General features: G+C 30.4%; 1 protein-coding gene across 3 annotated transcripts in view; it reads left to right on the top strand.

Moving 5' to 3' along the window:
* The window catches only part of LOC145291913 (beta-1,4-galactosyltransferase 3-like), a 367,549-nt gene that overhangs the window by 263,425 nt on the left and 79,981 nt on the right, over positions 1-24,143 (top strand). The gene's annotated exons all lie outside the window — the stretch shown is intronic.

Consider the following 24,143-nt stretch of genomic DNA (forward strand, 5'->3'; position numbering starts at 1 on the left):
TAATGTTTCCAATGTTTCTAATGTTTCTAATGTTTCCAATGTTTCCAATGTTTCTAATGTTTCCAATGTTTCTAATGTTTCTAATGTTTCTAATGTTTCCAATGTTTCTAATGTTTCTAATGTTTCCAATGTTTCTAATGTTTCCAATGTTTCCAATGTTTCTAATGTTTCTAATGTTTCCAATGTTTCTAATGTTTCCAATGTTTCTAATGTTTCCAATGTTTCGGATGTTTCCAATGTTTCTAATGTTTCTAATGTTTCCAATGTTTCTAATGTTTCCAATGTTTCTAATGTTTCCAATGTTTCTAATGTTTCCAATGTTTCTAATGTTTCCAATGTTTCTAATGTTTCCAATGTTTCCAATGTTTCTAATGTTTCCAATGTTTCTAATGTTTCTAATGTTTCCAATGTTTCCAATGTTTCTAATGTTTCCAATGTTTCCAATGTTTCCAATGTTTCTAATGTTTCTAATGTTTCCAATGTTTCTAAATTTCTAATGTTTCCAATGTTTCCAATGTTTCTAATGTTTCCAATGTTTCCAATGTTTCCAATGTTTCTAATGTGTCCAATGTTTCTAATGTTTCTAATGTTTCAAATTTTTCCAATGTTTCTAATGTTTCTAATGTTTCTAATGTTTCCAATGTTTCCAATGTTTCTAATGTTTCCAATGTTTCCAATGTTTCTTATGTTTCTAATGTTTCCAATGTTTCTAATGTTTCAAATGTTTCCAATGTTTCTAATGTTTCTAATGTTTCCAATGTTTCTAATGTTTCCAATGTTTCCCTGTTTCTAATGTTTCTAATGTTTCAAATGTTTCCAATGTTTCTAATGTTTCTAATGTTTCAAATGTTTCTAATGTTTCTAATGTTTCCAATGTTTCTAATGTTTCAAATGTTTCCCTGTTTCTAATGTTTCTAATGTTTCAAATGTTTCCAATGTTTCTAATGTTTCTAATGTTTCAAATGTTTCCAATGTTTCTAATGTTTCTAATGTTTCAAATGTTTCCAATGTTTCTAATGTTTCAAATGTTTCCAATGTTTCTAATGTTTCTAATGTTTCCATTGTTTCTAATGTTTCAAATGTTTCCCTGTTTCTAATGTTTCTAATGTTTCAAATGTTTCCAATGTTTCTAATGTTTCTAATGTTTCCAATGTTTCTAATGTTTCAAATGTTTCCAATGTTTCTAATGTTTCTAATGTTTCCAATGTTTCTAATGTTTCAAATGTTTCCAATGTTTCTAATGTTTCTAATGTTTCCAATGTTTCTAATGTTTCTAATGTTTCCAATGTTTCAAATGTTTCCAATGTTTCTAATGTTTCTAATGTTTCTAATGTTTCCAATGTTTCTAATGTTTCTAATGTTTCTAATGTTTCTAATGTTTCCAATGTTTCCAATGTTTCTAATGTTTCTAATGTTTCCAATGTTTCTAATGTTTCCAATGTTTCTAATGTTTCTAATGTTTCCAATGTTTCTAATGTTTCCAATGTTTCTAATGTTTTCAATGTTTCCAATGTTTCCAATGTTTCTAATGTTTCCAATGTTTCTAATGTTTCCAATGTTTTTAATGTTTCTAATGTTTTCAATGTTTCTAATGTTTCCAATGTTTCTAATGTTTCCAATGTTTCCAATGTTTCTAATGTTTCAAATGTTTCCAATGTTTCTAATGTTTCTAATGTTTCCAATGTTTCTAATGTTTCTAATGTTTCCAATGTTTCTAATGTTTCCAATGTTTATAATGTTTCTAAAGTTTCTAATGTTTCCAATGTTTCTAATGTTTCAAATGTTTCCAATGTTTCTAATGTTTCTAATGTTTCCAATGTTTCTAATGTTTCAAATGTTTCTAATGTTTCTAATGTTTCTAATGTTTCCAATGTTTCTAATGTTTCTAATATTTCCAATGTTTCTAATGTTTCCAATGTTTCTAATGTTTCTAATGTTTCCAATGTTTCTAATGTTTCCAATGTTTCTAATGTTTCCAATATGTCCAATGTTTCCAATGTTTCCAATGTTTCTAATGTTTCCAATGTTTCTAATGTTTCTAATGTTTCCAATGTTTCCAATGTTTCTAATGTTTCCAATGTTTCCAATGTTTCTAATGTTTCCAATGTTTCTAATGTTTCTAATGTTTCTAATGTTTCCAATGTTTCTAATGTTTCCAATGTTTCCAATGTTTCTAATGTTTCCAATGTTTCTAATGTTTCTAATGTTTCTAATGTTTCCAATGTTTCCAATGTTTCTAATGTTTCCAATGTTTCCAATGTTTCTAATGTTTCCAATGTTTCTAATGTTTCTAATGTTTCTAATGTTTCTAATGTTTCTAATGTTTCCAATGTTTCCAATGTTTCTAATGTTTCCAATGTTTCTAATGTTTCTAATGTTTCTAATGTTTCTAATGTTTCTAATGTTTCCAATGTTTCTAATGTTTCTAATGTTTCCAATGTTTCTAATGTTTCTAATGTTTCCAATGTTTCTAATGTTTCTAATGTTTCTAACATTTCTAATGTTTCCAATGTTTCTAATGTTTCCAATGTGTCCAATGTTTCTAATGTTTCAAAAGTTTCTAATGTTTCTAATGTTTCCAATGTTTCTAATGTTTCCAATGTTTCCAATGTTTCTAATGTTTCTAATGTTTCTAATGTTTCCAATGTTTCTAATGTTTCCAATGTTTATAATGTTTCCAATGTTTCTAATGTTTCTAATGTTTCCAATGTTTCTAATGTTTCCAATGTTTCCAATGTTTCTAATGTTTCTAACGTTTCCGATGTTTCTAATGTTTCCAATTTTTCTAATGTTTCTTATTTTTCTAATGTTTCCAATGTTTCTAATGTTTCTAATGTTTCCAATGTTTCCAATGTTTCCAATGTTTCTAATGTTTCTAATGTTTCTAATGTTTCTAATGTTTCCAATGTTTCTAACATTTCTAATGTTTCCAATGTTTCCAATGTTTCTAATTTTTCAAATGTTTCTAATGTTTCTAATGTTTCCAATATTTCTTATGTTTCTAATGTTTCCAATGTTTCTAATTTTTCCGATGTTTCTAATGTTTCCAATGTTTCTAATGTTTCCAATGTTTCTAATGTTTCCAATGTTTCTAATGTTTCCAATGTTTCTAATGTTTCTAATGTTTCCAATGTTTCTAATGTTTCCATGTTTCTAATGTTTCCAATGTTTCTAATGTTTCCAATGTTTCTAATGTTTCCAATGTTTCTAATGTTTCTAATGTTTCCAATGTTACTAATGTTTCTAATGTTTCCAATGTTTCTAATGTTTCTAATGTTTCCAATGTTTCCAATGTTTCTAATATTTCCAATGTTTCTAATGTTTCCAATGTTTCTAATGTTTCCAATGTTTCCAATGTTTCTAATGTTTCTAATGTTTCCAATGTTTCCCTGTTTCTAATGTTTCTAATGTTTCAAATGTTTCCAATGTTTCTAATGTTTCTAATGTTTCCAATGTTTCTAATGTTTCAAATGTTTCCAATGTTTCTAATGTTTCTTATGTTTCTAATGTTTCTAATGTTTCAAATGTTTCCAATGTTTCTAATGTTTCTAATGTTTCCAATGTTTCTAATGTTTCTAATGTTTCCAATGTTTCCAATGTTTCTAATGTTTCCAATGTTTCTAATGTTTCTAATGTTTCTAATGTTTCTAATGTTTCTAATGTTTTCAATGTTTCTAATGTTTTCAATGTTTCCAATGTTTCTAATGTTTCCAATGTTTCCCTGTTTCCAATGTTTCCAATGTTTCGGATGTTTCCAATGTTTCTAATGTTTCTAATGTTTCCAATGTTTCTAATGTTTCCAATGTTTCTAATGTTTCCAATGTTTCTAATGTTTCCAATGTTTCTAATGTTTCCAATGTTTCCAATGTTTCCAATGTTTCTAATGTTTCCAATGTTTCTAATGTTTCTAATGTTTCCAATGTTTCCAATGTTTCTAATGTTTCCAATGTTTCCAATGTTTCCAATGTTTCTAATGTTTCTAATGTTTCCAATGGTTCTAAATTTCTAATGTTTCCAATGTTTCCAATGTTTCTAATGTTTCCAATGTTTCCAATGTTTCCAATGTTTCTAATGTGTCCAATGTTTCTAATGTTTCTAATGTTTCAAATTTTTCCAATGTTTCTAATGTTTCTAATGTTTCTAATGTGTCCAATGTTTCCCTGTTTCTAATGTTTCCAATGTTTCCAATGTTTTTTATGTTTCTAATGTTTCCAATGTTTCCCTGTTTCTAATGTTTCTAATGTTTCAAATGTTTCCAATGTTTCTAATGTTTCTAATGTTTCCAATGTTTCTAATGTTTCTAATGTTTCCAATGTTTCTAATGTTTCTAATGTTTCCAATGTTTCTAATGTTTCAAATGTTTCCAATGTTTCTAATGTTTCTAATGTTTCCAATGTTTCTAATGTTTCTAATGTTTCCAATGTTTCTAATGTTTCTAATGTTTCTAATGTTTCCAATGTTTCTAATGTTTCTAATGTTTCCAATGTTTCTAATGTTTCCAATGTTTCCAATGTTTCTAATGTTTCTAATGTTTCCAATGTTTCTAATGTTTCTAATGTTTCCAATGTTTCTAATGTTTCCAATGTTTCTAATGTTTTCAATGTTTCCAATGTTTCCAATGTTTCTAATGTTTCCAATGTTTCTAATGTTTCCAATGTTTTTAATGTTTCTAATGTTTCCAATGTTTCTAATGTTTCCAATGTTTCTAATGTTTCCAATGTTTCCAATGTTTCTAATGTTTCAAATGTTTCCAATGTTTCTAATGTTTCTAATGTTTCCAATGTTTCTAATGTTTCTAATGTTTCCAATGTTTCTAATGTTTCTAATGTTTCCAATGTTTCTAAAGTTTCTAATGTTTCCAATGTTTCTAATGTTTCAAATGTTTCCAATGTTTCTAATGTTTCTAATGTTTCTAATGTTTCTAATGTTTCAAATGTTTCTAATGTTTCTAATGTTTCTAATGTTTCCAATGTTTCTAATGTTTCTAATATTTCCAATGTTTCTAATGTTTCCAATGTTTCTAATGTTTCTAATGTTTCCAATGTTTCTACTGTTTCTAATGTTTCCAATGTTTCCAATGTTTCCAATGTTTCTAATGTTTCTAATGTTTCTAATGTTTCCAATGTTTCTAATGTTTCTAATGTTTCCAATGTTTCTAATGTTTCCAATGTTTCTAATGTTTCCAATATGTCCAATGTTTCCAATGTTTCCAATGTTTCTAATGTTTCCAATGTTTCTAATGTTTCTAATGTTTCCAATGTTTCTAATGTTTCTAATGTTTCCAATGTTTCCAATGTTTCTAATGTTTCCAATGTTTCTAATGTTTCTAATGTTTCTAATGTTTCCAATGTTTCTAATATTTCCAATGTTTCCAATGTTTCTAATGTTTCCAATGTTTCTAATGTTTCTAATGTTTCTAATGTTTCCAATGTTTCCAATGTTTCTAATGTTTCCAATGTTTCCAATGTTTCTCATGTTTCCAATGTTTCTAATGTTTCTAATGTTTCTAATGTTTTCAATGTTTCTAATGTTTCCAATGTTTCCAATGTTTCTAATGTTTCTAATGTTTCTAATGTTTCTAATGTTTCCAATGTTTCTAATGTTTCCAATGTTTCTAATGTTTCTAATGTTTCTAATGTTTCCAATGTTTCTAATGTTTCTAATGTTTCCAATGTTTCTAATGTTTCTAATGTTTCTAATGTTTCCAATGTTTCTAATGTTTCTAATGTTTCTAACATTTCTAATGTTTCCAATGTTTCTAATGTTTCCAATGTGTCCAATGTTTCTAATGTTTCAAAAGTTTCTAATGTTTCTAATGTTTCCAATGTTTCTAATGTTTCCAATGTTTCCAATGTTTCTAATGTTTCTAATGTTTCTAATGTTTCCAATGTTTCTAATGTTTCCAATGTTTATAATGTTTCCAATGTTTCTAATGTTTCTAATGTTTCCAATGTTTCTAATGTTTCCAATGTTTCCAATGTTTCTAATGTTTCTAATGTTTCCAATCTTTCTAATGTTTCCAATTTTTCTAATGTTTCTTATTTTTCTAATGTTTCCAATGTTTCTAATGTTTCTAATGTTTCCAATGTTTCCAATGTTTCCAATGTTTCTAATGTTTCCAATGTTTCTAATGTTTCTAATGTTTCCAATGTTTCTAACATTTCTAATGTTTCCAATGTTTCCAATGTTTCTAATTTTTCAAATGTTTCTAATGTTTCTAATGTTTCCAATATTTCTTATGTTTCTAATGTTTCCAATGTTTCTAATTTTTCCAATGTTTCTAATGTTTCCAATGTTTCTAATGTTTCTAATGTTTCTAATGTTTCCAATGTTTCTAATGTTTCTAATGTTTCTAATGTTTCCAATGTTTCCAATGTTTCTAATGTTTCTAATGTTTCTAATGTTTCCAATGTTTCTAATGTTTCTAATTTTTCTAATGTTTCCAATGTTTCTAATGTTTCTTATGTTTCTAATGTTTCCAATGTTTCGAATGTTTCTAATGTTTCCAATGTTTCTAATGTTTCTAATGTTTCCAATGTTTCCAATGTTTCTTATGTTTCCAATGTTTCTAATGTTTCCAATGTTTCTAATGTGTCCAATGTTTCTAATGTTTCTAATGTTTCAAATTTTTCCAATGTTTCTAATGTTTCTAATGTTTCTAATGTTTCCAATGTTTCTAATGTTTCTAATGTTTCTAATGTTTCCAATGTTTCCAATGTTTCTAATGTTTCTAATGTTTCTAATGTTTCCAATGTTTCTAATGTTTCTAATTTTTCTAATGTTTCCAATGTTTCTAATGTTTCTAATGTTTCTAATGTTTCCAATGTTTCGAATGTTTCTAATGTTTCCAATGTTTCTAATGTTTCTAATGTTTCCAATGTTTCTAATGTTTCTTATGTTTCCAATGTTTCTAATGTTTCCAATGTTTCCAATGTTTCTAATGTTTCTAATGTTTCTAATGTTTCAAATTTTTCCAATGTTTCTAATGTTTCTAATGTTTCTAATGTTTCCAATGTTTCCCTGTTTCCAATGTTTCCAATGTTTCTTATGTTTCTAATGTTTCCAATGTTTCCCTGTTTCTAATGTTTCTAATGTTTCAAATGTTTCCAATGTTTCTAATGTTTCTAATGTTTCCAATGTTTCTAATGTTTCAAATGTTTCCAATGTTTCTAATGTTTCTAATGTTTCCAATGTTTCTAATGTTTCAAATGTTTCCAATGTTTCTAATGTTTCTAATGTTTCCAATGTTTCTAATGTTTCTAATGTTTCCAATGTTTCTAATGTTTCTAATGTTTCTAACATTTCTAATGTTTCCAATGTTTCTGATGTTTCCGATGTTTCTAACATTTCCAATGTTTCCATTGTTTCTGATGTTTCCAATGTTTCTAACATTTCTAATGTTTCCAATGTTTCCAATGTTTCCAATGTTTCTAATGTTTCTAATGTTTCCAATGTTTCTAATGTTTCTAATGTTTCTAATGTTTCTAATGTTTCCAATGTTTCTAATGTTTCCAATGTTTCTAATGTTTCCAATGTTTCCAATGTTTCTAATGTTTCCGATGTTTCTAATGTTTCTAATGTTTCTAATGTTTCCAATGTTTCTAATGTTTCTAATGTTTCTAATGTTTCTAATGTTTCCAATGTTTCTAATGTTTCTAATGTTTCCAATGTTTCTAATGTTTCCAATGTTTCTAATGTTTCTAATGTTTCTAATGTTTCTAATGTTTCCAATGTTTCTAATGTTTCTGACATTTATAATTTTTCCAATGTTTCCAATGTTTCTTATGTTTCCAATGTTTCTAATGTTTCCAGTGTTTCCAATGTTTCTTATGTTTCCAATGTTTCTAATGTTTCCAATGTTTCTAACATTTCTAATGTTTCTAATGTTTCTAATGTTTCTAATGTTTCTAATGTTTCCAATGTTTCCAATGTTTCTAATGTTTCCAATGTTTCTAATGTTTCTAATATTTCCAATGTTTCTAATGCTTCTAATATTTCCAATGTTTCTAATGTTTCTAATCTTTCCAATGTTTCTAATGTTTCTAACATTTATAATTTTTCCAATGTTTCCAATGTTTCTTATGTTTCTAATGTTTCTAATGTTTCCAATGTTTCCAATGTTTTTAATGTTTCCAATGTTTCTAATGTTTCTAATGTTTCCAATGTTTCGAATCTTTCCAATGTTTCTAATGTTTCTAATGTTTCCAATGTTTCCAATGTTTCTAATGTTTCTAATGTTTCTAATGTTTCCAATGTTTCTAATGTTTCTAACATTTATAATTTTTCTAATGTTTCCAATGTTTCTTATGTTTCCAATGTTTCCAACATTTCTTATGTTTCCAATGTTTTAAACATGTCTGACGTTTCCAATGTTTCTACCGTTTCTAATGTTTCCAATTTTTCTAACATTTCCAATGTTTCCAATGTTTCTAACAGTTCTAATGTTTCCAATGTTTCTAACATTTCTAATGTTTCCAATGTTTTTAACATTTCTAATGTTTCCAATGTTTCTAACATTTTTAAGGTTTCCAATGTTTCTAACAGTTCTAATGTTTCCAATGTTTCTAACATTTCTAATGTTTCCAATGTTTTTAACATTTCTAATGTTTCCAATGTTTCTAACATTTTTAAGGTTTCCAATGTTTTTAACATTTCTAATGTTTCCAATGTTTCTAACATTTCTAATGTTTCCAATGTTTTAAACATGTCTAACGTTTCCAATGTTTTTAAAATTTCAAATGTTTCCAATGTTTCCAATGTTTCTAACATTTCTTATGTTTCCAATGTTTTAAACATGTCTAACGTTTTTCCAATGTTTCCAATGTTTCTTACATTTCTAATGTTTCCAATGTTTCTAACATTTCTAATGTTTTCAATGTTTCTAATGTTTCTAACATTTCTAATGTTTCCAATGTTTCTAACATTTCTAACATTTCTAATGTATCCAATGTTTCTAATGTTTCCAATGTTTTAACAATTCTAATGTTTTTAACATTTCCAATGTTTCCAATATTTTTAACATTTCTAATGTTTCCATTCTTTCTTACATTTCTAACGTTTCTAATTTTTGTAACATTTCTAATGTTTCCAATGTTTCTAATGTTTCCAATGTTTTTAACATTTCTAATGTTTCCAATGTTTTTAACATTTCTTATGTTTCCAATGTTTTTAACATTTCTAATGTTTCCAATGTTTCTAACATTTCTAACGTTTCCAATGTTTTTAACATTTCTAATGTTTCCAATGTTTCTAACATTGTTAAGGTTTCCAATGTTTTTAACATTTCTCATATTTTCAATGTTTTTAACATTTCTAATGTTTCCAATGTTTTTAACGTTTCTAATGTTTCCAATGTTTTAACATTTCTAATGTTTCCAATGTTTTTAATATTTCTAATGTTTCTAATTTTTGTAACATTTCTAATGTGTTCCAATATTTTTAACATTTCTAATGTTTCAATTTTTTCTAAATTTCTAATGTTTCCAATTTTTCTAACATTTCTAATGTTTCCAATGTTTCTAATGTTTCAAATTTTTCTAATGTTTTTAACATTTCTAATGTTTCTAACATTTCTAATTTTTCCAATGTTTTAACATTTCTAATGTTTCCAATGTTTCTAACATTTCTAACGTTTCTAATGTGTCCAATGTTTCTAACATTTCTAACGTTTCTCATGTTTCAAATGTTTCTAATGTTTCCAATGTGTCTTATGTTTCCAATGTTTTTAACATTTCTAATGTTTCCATTGTTTCTAACATTTCTAACGTTTCTAATGTTTCTAACATTTCTAATGTTTCCAATGTTTCTAACGTTTCTAATGTTTCCGATATTTCTTACATTTCTAATGTTTCCAATGTGTCTAACATTTCTAATGTTTCCAATATTTCTAACATTTCTAATGTTTCTAATGTTTCTAACGTTTCTAATGTTTCCAATGATTCTAACCTTTCTAACGTTTCTAATGTTTTGTAATGTTTCTAATGTTTCTAACATTTCTAACGTTTCTAATTTGTCCAATATTTCTAACATTTCTAATGTTTCCAATGTTTCTAACATTTCTAATGTTTCCATTGTTTCTAACATTTCTAACGTTTCTAATGTTTCTAACATTTCTAATGTTTCCAATGTTTCTAATGTTCCCAATATTTCTAACATTTCTAATGTTTCCAATGTTTCTAGTGTTTCCAATATGTCCAATATTGCCAACGTTTCCAATGTTTCTTATTTTTCTAACATTTCTAATGTTTCCAATGTTTCTAACGTTTCTAATGTTTCCAATGATTCTAACCTTTCTAACGTTTCTAATGTTTTGTAATGTTTCTAATGTTTCTAACATTTCTAACGTTTCTAATTTGTCCAATATTTCTAACATTTCTAATGTTTCCAATGTTTCTAACATTTCTAATGTTTCCATTGTTTCTAACATTTCTAACGTTTCTAATGTTTCTAACATTTCTAATGTTTCCAATGTTTCTAATGTTCCCAATATTTCTAACATTTCTAATGTTTCCAATGTTTCTAGTGTTTCCAATATGTCCAATATTGCCAACGTTTCCAATGTTTCTTATTTTTCTAACATTTCTAACGTTTCTAATGTTTCTAACATTTCTAATGTTTCCAATGTTTCTAATGTTTCCAATATTTCTAACATTTCTAATGTTTCCAATGTTTTTAACATTTCCAATGTTTCCAATATTTCTAACATTTCTAATGTTTCCAATGTTTCTAACATTTCTAATGTTTCCAATGTTTCTTATGTTTCCAATGTTTCTAACATTTCTAACGTTTCTAATGTTTCCAATGTTTCTAACATTTCTAACGTTTCTAATGTTTCTAATGTTTCTAATGTTTCTAACATTTCTAACATTTCTAATGTTTCCAATGTTTCTAATATTTCTAACGTTTCTAATGTTTCCAATGTTTCTAACATTTCTAACGTTTCTAATGTTTCCAATGTTTCCAATGTTTCTAACATTTCTAACGTTTCTAATGTTTCCAATATTTCTAACATTTCTAATGTTTCCAATGTTTCTAACATTTCTAACGTTTCTAATTTGTCCAATGTTTCTAACATTTCTAACGTTTCTAATGTTTCCAATGTTTCCAATGTTTCCAATGTTTCTAATGTTTCTAATGTTTCCAATATTTCTAACATTTCTAATGTTTCCAATGTTTTAACATTTATAATGTTTCCAATGTTTCTTACATTTCTAATGTTTCTAATGTTTCTTACATTTCTAATGTTTCTAATGTTTTTTAACATTTCTTACGTTTCCAATGTTTCCAATGTTTCTAATGTTTCTAACGTTTCCAATGTTTCCAATGTTTCTAATGTTTCTAATGTTTCCAATATTTTTAACATTTCTAATGTTTCCAATATTTCTAACATTTCTAATGCGTCCAATGTTTTTTAACATTTCTAATGTTTCCAATGTTTCTTACATTTCTAATGTTTCTTATGTTTTTTAACATTTATAATGTTTCCAATGTTTCCAATGTTTCTAATGTTTCTAATGTTTCCAATATTTCTAGCATTTCTAATGTTTCCAATGTTTTTAACATTTATAATGTTTCCAATGTTTCTTACATTTCTAATGTTTCTTATGTTTTTTAACATTTCTAACGTTTCCAATGTTTCCAATGTTTCTAATGTTTCTAATGTTTCCAATATTTCTAGCATTTCTAATGTTTCCAATGTTTTTAACATTTCTAATGTTTCCAATATTTCTAACATTTCTAATGTTTCCAATGTTTCTAACATTTCTAACATTTCTAATGTTTCCAATGTTTCTAACATTGTTAACGTTTCTAATGTTTCCAATGTTTCTAACATTTCTAACGTTTCTAATTTTTCCAATATTTCTAACATTTTTAATGTTTCCAATGTTTCTAACATTTCTAACGTTTCTAATGTTTCCAATGTTTCTAACATTTCTAATGTTTCCAATATTTCTAACATTTCTAATGTTTCTAATGTTTTTTAACATTTCTAACATTTCTAATGTTTCCAATGTTTCTAATGTTTCTAATGTTTCCAATATTTCTAACATTTCTAATGTTTCCAATTTTTTTTACATTTCTAATGTTTCCAATGTTTTTAACATTTATAATGTTTCCAATATTTCTAACATTTCTAATGTTTCTAATGTTTTTTAACATTTCTAACGTTTCTAATGTTTCCAATGTTTCTAACATTTCTAATGTTTCCAATATTTCTAACATTTCTAACGTTTCTAATTTGTCCAATGTTTCTAACATTTCTAACGTTTCCAATGTTTCCAATGTTTCTAATGTTTCTAATGTTTCCAATATTTCTAGCATTTCTAATGTTTCCAATGTTTCTAACATTTCTAATGTTTCTAATGTTTTTTAACATTTCTAATGTTTCTAATGTTTCCAATGTTTCTAACATTTCTAATGTTTCTAATGTTTCTAACATTTCTAATGTTTCTAATGTTTTTTAACATTTCTAATGTTTCTAATGTTTCCAATGTTTCTAACATTTCTAATGTTTCTAATGTTTCTAACGTTTCTAATGTTTCTAATGTTTTTTAACATTTCTAATGTTTCTAATGTTTCCAATGTTTCTAACATTTCTAATATTTCTAATGTTTCCAATGTTCCTAACATTTCTAATGTTTCTAGTGTTTCGAACATGTCCAATATTGCCAACTTTTTCAACGTTTCTTACATTTCCAATATGCTAAAACAAGAAATATTTCTACCTAAGAGCAAAGAAACAAGAAGATATTTTATGATAGTTGAAGTGCAATCATCGATCTGAAATATATCACGAGAAAAAAATCTTCTAACGTTGATGAAAAAAAAAACGTTTAATGTCTTGCAATTGCAGTGGAATAATACTTTGGGGTGCATTCAATGGTCGAAGGAAAAGTGATATCTCAAATATGAGAATAAGTTCTTGGTGGAATTTGTGGACGGGAGCGGAAGTAAATGACAAGAAAGAGAAAAGAAAAAAAAGAAAGAAGGAATAAAAGAGAAAGAAAAGTAAACGTGGAGTAAAAGAAAGAGATAGGACAAAGAAAGGACCAAGAGAGAAAATGAGAGAGCAATGAGGAGTGAGGAATAGAAAAAAAGAGAAAGGAAAGAGGAAAAGAAAATGAAGATAGAAATAGGAAGATAAAATAAAATGTAGAACATGAATAGAAAAGAAAATGAGAAAGAGAACAGTAGACAGGAAAAGAGAGAAGGGAAATAGGGAAAGAAAGCAAGAGAGAAAAGAGAGAAAAAGGAAAAAGAGAAAGAAAGGAAATGAAAAAAGTGAGCATTTCTGATGCAATTCAACTGAAAACTCATCATTCCTTTTTCTTGGTCCAATCTTTCTTTAGATTCAATTTTGCTATTAGGTTTTCTGCTATTGGATTAGATTATTTATTGTTTGCTATCCCCCCACCAAAAAAAAAAGGAAGATAAGAGTAACGGAAGAAAAAAGAAAGAAACAAGCAAACAAATAAAAAAAAGAAAGAAAGGAAAAATAATACAAAGAATGAAAGAATGGAAGACACAAATAGGAAAAGGAAAGAAGAAACAAATAAGGAAATAAACAAAAGAAAACTGGAAAGAATGAAGAAATAAAGAAAAAAGAAAAGAAAGAAGCATGAAGAAAGAAAGAAGTAAAGAAAAAAAAAACAAAAATGGCTTCCTTTCTCTATTTTGATCTTTTTATTTTTGTCACTTGTATTTTTCCTTTTCCTTTCTATTTTCTTGTTTTATTTACTTAATGAAATCATTATTTCTTTCCTGTATTTTCTTCATCGATTTTCCTTATACTTTCATATTTTTTATATCCATGCATTTCTATTAGAGATCTCGCTTTTCCTTGCTCTGTCACTATTTAGTTTCATATCGCATTTTTATTTGTATATTACCTATTCGAAATAACATTTTCATTGGTCTGTCATCCTTAAGTTTAAAATGTAGCATTTTCATTGGTCTGTCATTCTCAGATTTAAAACATATCATTTTCATTCGTCTGTCATCCTCAAGTTTTTTTGTTTTGTTATTTTTTTTTTTACATGGAGGTCACCACTTATCAAGGTGCTGAAGCCACTCGGGGATAAGGATTATTGCATGTACAGTAATCAATGGGATAGTATCGTAGTAATCGTTAGTATTGGAGATTTGATAAAATGTCTTACTTAAGGGGGAGATTCATCAGGAATTTCTTTATGTTGGACTTGAAGACATCCAAGTTGTAGTCAGGTGGGAAACAGGCAAACGGAAGAGAGTTCCACAGGCGTGCACTTCCAAGAAAGAAGCTTTGTTCGTGGAATCTACATTTTGGTTTAGGCACAGATAAAGGGTGAAGAAAAATACTGGCAGTGGTTTCAGCTAGACGGGTGTTTTTTGTGAAAGATTGGCGAGGGAGAACCAGAGATTGGAGCTCAGACGAGCACTTTCCGTGGAAATAACGATAAAACAAAGACAGGCTTGCAACGTCTCTTCTGTGTGAGAGAGGTGGCAGGGAAGAGAAAAGGGCATCCCCCACTAAGTCACAAAGTCTATTTTAAAGTCTAGTTTAAAATATATAGCATTTTTATTGATCTGTTATACTCAAGTTTAAAATATAGCATTTTCATTGGTCTGTAAACCTCAAGTTTGAAGTCGGCCTGTTATATTGAAGTTTGAAATAACATTTATCATTGGTCTGTCATACTCAAATTAGAAATAACATTTTCGTCAGTCTGTCATACTCAAATTAGGAATAACATTTTCATCGGTCTGTCATACTGATGTTTAAAATAGCATTTTCGTCGGTCAGTAACTTATAATTTCAAAACACCATTTTCATCACTGACTCCACAGACTGGATCAATTTATGTTAATAATTAAAAAAAGAACAAATATTCGCATTGATTTATTTTATCTTTTATTATTTTCACTTTTGCTCTCCGAAGTCAAAGATTAAGACATTTTTTTCTTATAATTCATTGGTAGACGTCACTTCATGTCAATATGTCTTCAGTCTTGAACGATTATCTTGAAGATTCTTTTCTTCTGCCATCAAAGAATCTGCCATGAAAGAATGGCTGAAGCATCGAATGTCTTTGATGCAGTAAATAATTATGTCGTAATTTACCATTTCGATTCAAGTAAGAACATTGCTACTGAAAACAAAGCGATTCTTTATTTCATTCTTTTTCTTTTTCTTTTTTTTTTCGATTCTTCATTCCATTCTTAAGGTACGTCCATGTAATCTGTGCATTTAATGATAAAATTTTTATGTGTGACAGATGAACAGACAGATAGAAACGTTTCAAGAGTGGATGCATGTAAAAAGATCTTATTTCAAACGTAACATGACAAATTGACCAATCAGAAAGTGGCTTACTATTACTGTAATCCTCCATTTATATGAGAGTCAAATACGCCCTAAGTTTTAATGCCAGAGGATAGATGAATTACTTCCCTTGAAGTAAGTGTAGATCGTGACTACTTAAGACAGAATTGCTGACTGCCTAAGTTGTTAAGTCAAGTAAATGTCTGAAGGACGTAGAATTCGTAAACTTTCGATAGAATCCATCTCATTAACTCATATACTCGAGTGTCTTTTAGCCATGATAAATGATGTATAATTAAAAGAAAGAAAAACTTCATCTTTTATATTTATCCAAACATTTCTATAGGCGTTGATGCGTTTAGAAATAAAATGTTACTTGAAAATGATATTTTATAATGGTTTGTATAAATGTTATTTGAAAATTTTAGTTGATAATGTTTTATATATATATTATTTGAAAATGTTGGCTGAAAAGTTTATATAAAAATGATAATTGAAATAATACTTGAAAATCATATTTGAAAATGATATTTAAAAATACTATTTGAAAATGTTATTTAAAAATGACATTTGAAAATTCTATTCGAATATGCTATTTGAAAATTCTATTTAAAAATGTTATTTGAAAATGACAGGTGAAAATGATAGTTGAAAATGCTATTTGAAAATATTTGAAAATTTTATTTGAAAATTCTATTTGAAAATGATATTTCAAAAAGAAGTGGAACTCGCCGACTGATGGACACAGAGACACAGACACCAAGTAATTTGCTTTGTGCGCAAGCGTATACTTGTTCTTAGCAGTCAGTTACCTTAGAAACTGGGTTTAGCCTTTTTTTATTGTTATTTCACTCCAAACAAGGTACAGTGCCACTTTGACGAAAAGGGCTAATATTTGGGACCAAATTTACAGAATTTCTATTTAGGGAGTTGAACAGCGAGATGTCTGTTCACATTAGACTGGAACTTCTGCATGTTAGTTCAGTCAGGGAAATAGGAGATTGGGAGGGAATTCCAAAGTCTAGCAATGATAGGGAAGAAACTATTTGAATAGAAGGCTTCCCGGCATCTAAGGCCTTTAACAGTAATGGGTGGGATTTTGCTACTGGTCGGGTTAGTCAGGGTATGTATGTCTAGGGGGTACAAGTGTTATGAATTCATCAACACACATCAGCTAGGGATTTTATCTTGGGTCCCTAAAATCAACAGATATTAGACCATTTCTGTAATGGTTCGGTCTCGTTTGATTTTGCGATGGGAGTTTAGTTCCATGCAATTCTTGGAGGTCCACCATCCCAGGCTTTGCCTTCTCTCTTTGTGAAGAGGTTAGTTTATTGCTAATCGCCTGAGGCGCCCTTGCCGAAGAATGCCAACGAGGCTGCACTGGCACGTTTTGCAGGTCAGAGTGCACCCCTAGGGGGGGGCGCTGGCTTCTCAATCCCACTTTCTGACCTTGGAATCTAAGTTCTTGCAGTGGGAGAGAACTAAACCACATTCATTAAAGTGCTTGTTAAACAAGTACATGGATGTAACAATTGCGGCGATGAGACAGAGGTTATATCTTGGCTGACAGTGTGAAACCTATTACATTTGAGTCTTGGTTGTTGTGATTTGCACAACGTTTTGCAGGTCTTCCATAGTCACATCGCCTTCATAGTTGGTCACTTTCAGGTGAACTTTCGAGCTGAAACCTTTTTTTTATTAATTAAAATGATTATCTGGCGTTACCCGAATACATAAACAACAAAATAGAAGAGATAAAAATGTGTAGTAAGATCTTTCTTTTAAAACTTCTCTCTCTCTCTCTCTCTTTCTCTCTATCGCCTCCTACTCTCTTCCCACCACCTCTCCCTCTATCATTATCTCTCTTTCTATCACCCCCTCTCTATTACTATCACCTCCTCTCTCACTTTGGCAATAGACTGTTTCTTTCACGGATGTATGTAGTCAATGGCAAAGAAATCTGAAATCGAAATGAATTTCTCAATGTGCCCGTGTATGCGTGTGTGCTATTAAGTTTGTGTGTATGCTTATGTATGTATGTATGTATTTGTCAGGTCATGTCATATGCTACTGGTACCATGTAACCCAGTACTACCTCCCTCATGGTCGGGTAACCGGCGACTAAACTGGTTCCCCCACCAGACTTGTTTGGTGAGGAGGGTGGCTAGTCTCCCTGGAGGATTAAAAACAAGACCTTCCAAAGGGCGAATGAACTCTTTTTCTGGGTCAACGGCCAACTGGCACAGTGTATATTTGTGTGTGTGTGTGTGTGTGTGTGTGTGTGTGTGTGTGTGTGTGTGTGTGTGTGTGTGTGTGTATTGGGGTGGAGAGGGCTCCTGTAAGCCGTGGTGAAGGCAACCTTTCTAGGAGAAGCAAATCTCTGATTTAAAAAACCATAAAGCGGGATACCAGTACCCGCATTAAGCTGGTCTGCAGTTTAATTTGTTGCTGGCTATCTTGCTCTTGCTTGTTGCTGGATCTCAACATTTTGAACCGAGAGAGAGACTTAGCTGTCGTACAAAGCTAAAACTCTATAACATCATCTTTGTATAGATACTCCCTCAGGCATTTGGGCTCATGGATTTTAAATGTCTGAGGGAGTGGCACTCGTCTGACAAGACATTGCAATCATCATGTATCATGTATGTATGTATGTATGTATGAAGGTGTTAAGTGTTGAGACATTATGTTGAACAAAGATGGCGGCAGTAAATCAAATCGGCGAAGAATCAATATAGTCCCCGAGCTTGAGTGTTAAGTAATTTCTAGTAATAAAGATGGCGGTGAAGAATCAAATGCAGGTTCGTTCTGATTGGTTGGTTATTATAACGTGTGGTTATGAAAACGATCGTCAAAATCATTGGAGTCATACCCCCATTACTCGTGGTGGGGAAGGTCTCCTAGCGGCTTCGGCTGCGACAGGTGAGGGGCCGGGAACCGGCCCAGCACCTGTCGGACTGAGGTACACCGCCTGGGTAATACCTAGGAGGTCCACCCTCCCAGGCCTTGTTACCGGGCTTTCCGGAGGAGTAAGTTCATTGCTTACTGCCTGAGGCGCCCCGACCGGGGAATGCCGACGGAGTTACTCAGGCAATTTTTACAATTGCAGGAGTGCCCCTCCTTTAGGGGAGCCTGCTTTGATCCCCACTTTCCGGCCTTGTGCCACATTTATTGAGGTGGGCAGCAAATAAATCTCTACCCCCATTATGAGTCAAAAACATTTTAACATAAGCCCGTGTATGCATGTGTTCTATTATGTTTGTGTGTATGCTTATGTATGTATGTATGTATGTATGTATGTATGTATGTATTATTATTATTATTATTATTATTATTATTATGTATGAATGTATATGTGTATGTGTGCATATGTGTGTGGGAGTAGGTGTTAGTATGTGTGTGAGGACATGTGTATACGTGTATGTAGGTATGTATGTACGTATGTATGTGTTTGTGTGTACGTGCGTGTATGTGTAGGTTTATTTGTGTGTGTGTGTGTGTGTGTGTGTGAGTGTGAGTGTGTAAGTATGTGAGCATGGGTATATGTGGGGATGTAAGTGTATCTCTCTCTCGCTCTCTCTCCCCCCTTTCCCTCTCTCTCCCTGTGTTTATTAACAGCCAAAGGAAAGAAAGAAAGAAAAGAATAAAAAGATTGGAACTATTTATCTATCTATATATCGATAAAAGTGAACGTGTCTGTGTGTCTGTGTGTGCACATTTCCCGACGCAATAACTCTGTCAATTTTGGCCGCTTTTCTTTTTCTTTTTTTTTGCACAACATATACCTCCAAAAACCCCGGGCAACGCCGGGCTGAAATGCTAGTATATCAATAAAATGTTTATCTGTGTGTCTGTGTATCTGTGTGTCTGTGTGTGTACATTTCCCTACGCAATAACTTTGTCAATTTTAAGTCTATAGACTCGAAATTTGATATACAGGGTACTGAGATTTGGGAAAAATTGACCTCTGCAGTCTCTACCAAATTACTCAAATAATTTCTGGTCTAAACATTTGAAATTTGAAAAAATTTAAACATAAGTCACTTCCGGTTTGACGGTGGTCGTAACAGCAAAGTCGGCAGGTTTTTTATCCTGTTCTTTTCCTCCTTTGCGGTACGGGTTCGAGCCCGCCTTCCTACTACCACTTTTTTTTTGCTCAACAGACACACCCAAGAACCCGGGCAACGCCGGGCTGAAATGCTAGTATATCTATAAAAGTGAACGTGTCTGTGTGTCTGTCTGTGCACATTTCCCTACGCAATAACTCTGTTAATTTTTAGTCTACAAACTCGAAATTTGATATACAGGGCACTGAGATTTGGTTTCGGCCAGAAATTTAGCTAATAAGGGGTCAAAGTTCAACGGTTTGACCTTTGAGAACTCTACCAAACTCCTCCGACAATTTTGGGTCTAAACACTTGAAATTTTAGATATAGGTTTCTTGGACATGGCTCTAACTTAATAACTTTATTTGAGCCCAAAACAATAAATGTTAAGGGGTCATAATAGGGGTCAAAGTTTAAAAAATTGACCTTTTTTTTTTTTTTGCTCAGCGTACACCTCCAAACACCCGGGCAATACCAGGCACCCATGCTAGTATATATATAAAAGTGTGTGTGTGTATGTGTGTGTGTGTGTGTGTCTGTCTGTCTGTCTGTCTGTGTGCCTGTGTGTGTACATTTCCCATTGCTATAACTCTGTCAATATTCAGTCTACAGACTCGAAATTTGATATACAGAGTACTGAGATTTGGGAAAATCTTTGTAATTCGTTTTCGGACAGAAATTTGGCTGTTAAAAGGTCAACGGTCAACAGTTTGACCTTTGAGAACTCTACCAAACTCTTCCGTAAATTTTGGGTATAAACAATTGAAATTTTAGATATAGGTTCGTTGGACATGGATCTAACTTAATAACTTGATTTGAGTCCAAAACAATAAATGTTAAGGTGTCATAATAGGGGTCAAAGTTTTTAAAAATTTGACCTCAGCGGTCTCTACCAAATTACTCAGACAATTTCTGGTCTAAACATTTGAAAATTTATATAAAGGGTATTCAGAGATATGGCAAGCTTTTTAATCGGTTTGGATCGAAAATTGGAGCTACCAATATATAAATGTATGTATGTATGTATGTTTGCATGTCTGCCTAAAACATTCGACAGAGGCGACGAATTTTCACAAGATCGCTATCGTTTTGAAGCTCGCCCCTTCAGACGACAAATACCGAAAAATTGACTAAAAACATTAATTTCTTCACCCTCAACTGGGCACTTTTCTACAGGGAGGGGTCGCTTTTTTCACCGATATTTCCGAAAGTCATCCACTCTTTTCGATTGTCTAGCCTTAATTTAAACCTACGTTACTTCCGGTTTGGCGGTGGTCGTAACAGCAAAGACGTCAGGTTTTTCCCCGTTTACAAGCTCAATTTTTCTGCATTATTTTCACGTTTCAGTCAATATAATCTTCAACCTTCTTCAGGTGTATCTTGTTGAACTCATGAATCTACATGGAATTTCAAACAGAACGCTTTATTTACTTCATGGGGGTAGCATGCTCTCATTCTGTCAGCCATGATCGAATAGAAATCTTAAATAATTCACGATTGTAATCTTAGTATCGCCCACATTAAAGATTGAACCTTCAACCTTTAGATAAATATCAACTTAAAACTGAATTTTTCAAGTACTCTGGCCACTGTGCTACGGGTCCTTGCAGACAGTTTTAGTGCAAATTTTAGAAGCTTTAAACCCATTTTATTTCTAGATGTAAATATCATAAGGATCCATGACATAGTGGATAAGGTACTAATGATTGAACCTTCAACCTCCGAAAGAGTGTCACTTAGTATTGAAATTTACTAAGTTTACTTTATCCTTTATGGGAATTAACTAAAAGATTCGATTCAAAATTACGTGCAGATTCCTGAGTTTGATAGATAGATTTCCAAGTTCGATAAAATACACCTAGAGAAAGTTAAAGACTGAAACGTTGTGCGAATAACACTCAAGATGAGAACACTAATCTGAACAATGCCAATCATCAATACTCATCTCAAAAATTCAAAAAGATAATATCACTTTCTTTCTTGATTCTAACAGCCTAACCGGAGCACAATGGGCAACCCAATGGGTTAGTTCTTTTTTTTATTCGTGTTTCAAAAGAGCTTGCGGTCTTAAAAATAGTTCTTTTCTTTTGTGTTTGTCCTATTCTTTCGAGAAGAAAAAATGCTTTTAGCTTATGAGCAAAGATTTAAAACACATCAACAAATATTCGCTCAACATGAATCAACAAGTTTCATGAACATCTCCATTAAAAATCTCTTTTCAATGCAAGAAATCATTATTTCCTGCTCTTGTGTTTTGCTTGACCATTTCCTGAAATGAAACTGTTAATGCCGTCTTATCGTTTCAGACAAACAAATTTAGATTATTCAGATTCTTCTTCGAACTACTGTTCTCATTTTGAATGTTTTTTTCACGATGTTGAGATAACCTTCGATCTTCGTCGGGTGTATCTTGTGAATATCGGGAATTTTTCTGTCGAATTCAGGGATCTTTCTATGAAACTCGATAGTCTGCACAAGGTCACTGATATATATATATATATATATATATATATATATATATATATATTTCTACTGTTATATAAAAGGAACTTTGCTTGCGTGTATGTCTGTGTGTGTGAGTTCATTCCCAATGGACTCGAAAACAGTTGGGCTGATTTGTATGAGATTTCACATGAAGGTACTTCTTAGATAGGTTTTCTATCGGAATATCTTCGATAAGTATCGATAGATGATAATCAAAATAATCTGATAAAAGAAGGAACTGGCATTTTTTACCAACGTTAACACCTTACACCTTTCTTTAATATGATAGGGACGTGTTTGAAATGAACGTTTCTGCTTAAAGCACAGTTGCATCATGATACTTGACTTTTTCATTTTAAACTTAAATTCAAACCATTATCACCGCACAACAAGTAAGGCTACACATTTAAAATCAATAGTATTTTTTTTTATATGACAAGGGCGCGTTCGAAATGTATGTTTCAATTTAAAGCACAATTGAAGAATGATACTTGACTTTTGCTTTTTTAACTTTTATTCAAGCCATTATATAAAATAATTTAATAAAATAAGCAGTAGGTTCTCTACAGTGCAATGTAGACTACAATGTATTGTGGACTAGTCACTGCGAGAGGTATGTGAAGCTTCTTCGCATTACACCGTGATGGGTCCCCAACTAGAATAGGCAATCAATCGATTTGATTGAAAATGGACGATTTCACTAATTTCGATGACAATAAAAAATATGGCAGTTCAATTCTGGGAAAGGTCGAGTCTCCCTGCTCCCTGCTAGTATATATATATATATATATATATATATATATATATATATATATATATATATATATATATATATATATATATATATATATAAAAATGGCGTGTAACGAAACATATTAAAAGTATATGCAGATTCTCTTCCAATTTTCGGATTTTAATCATGTCAAATCACACTTCATTTCCTTTTGACAGATTGATTGTTGCTATTTCTTCTGATAAGTTAAGGGCAGAATAGAGGCGTATCGAACTGGCCAAATAAATCTATGGGTGGCAGATATGGTAGTAATGTATCGTGTTGTAAAGTTTAAATACATATTAATAACGTACCGTAAAGGATATCCATACCTCTCATTCTTTGTTCATAGAATGGGAATTAAGTGATTGATTTTGTATAAGTCAACTGAATTAAAGGAATAAATTATAAGATGGTCAACATGAATTTTGAAATATAATTTTTTGTCATTTATTCTCTATATTGTTCTGTAATTACATTGAGCTTCTTAAATAAGGATTGGTATATATTATAAGAAAATATATTTCTACAGAAATATATATATATATATATATATATATATATATATATATATATATATATATATATATAAGTTTTCATTCTAAACGCAACACAAAGCAGAAAACATGCATAAATAGAGCTGAGGATAATAGTTAAATAAAACCAATCATCCATTAAGAAACCTTAAAAACAATGAATGATTATTTCAGAAAGTTCGTTTTTCAAAATATGTAAATTAGCCTTTATGAAGTCGCTCGCTTAATAATGACTGAGTATATTAAGAAGTTCGTTTTAATAATTTTAAATAGAAAAAGTGGGCTTTTAATATTAGTGCCACTGCGACAAAACGCTCAACTTTACATGTGTGTAGATCGATAGACATACATCAATATTTCTTAATTTAGAGATTGAGCCATTTTTTAAAATATTTTGGAGGCGTCAACTTAGACGGACAGCTGAAGAACAAAATGTTTGTTCACATTATATTTAAATTTCTTTCTCTCAAGTCTACATCAATTTTTTTACATCTACCAACCCAAAACCTCTCATCTCTTCAATTTTTTAATGTGGCTAAACTATCAAAATCTCCTGTTCTGCACACATTTTCCTATGCTGTCAAAATTTAACCTTTTTCTGAGGTTATCAGATCTAAGTCTATCTTTTAGACTCATATTACTCACCTTTTGTATTATTGTCATACCATTTCTCTCCATGCAACACATGTCCTCAACCTTCACTGGCTAGTTTTCACTTCCATACATTATTATACTGCATACACATGCCTTATAAACTTTTTTCATTAGCCAACAGAGGTAATGGGATTGGGAATATGAATGCGAATGGGAATAGGAATGGGATTGGGAATATGAATGGGAATAGGAATATGAATGGTAATGAAAATGGGAATGAGAATAGGATGATTAATAGCTGCTAAGGCCAAAACCAGTCCAATCATCTGTGAACACGAAAAGAAAGA

The sequence above is a fragment of the Euprymna scolopes genome, chromosome 13, assembly GCF_053919585.1.
Source record: "Euprymna scolopes isolate OS-2025 chromosome 13, ASM5391958v1, whole genome shotgun sequence".
Classification (NCBI taxonomy): Eukaryota; Metazoa; Mollusca; class Cephalopoda; order Sepiida; family Sepiolidae; genus Euprymna; species Euprymna scolopes.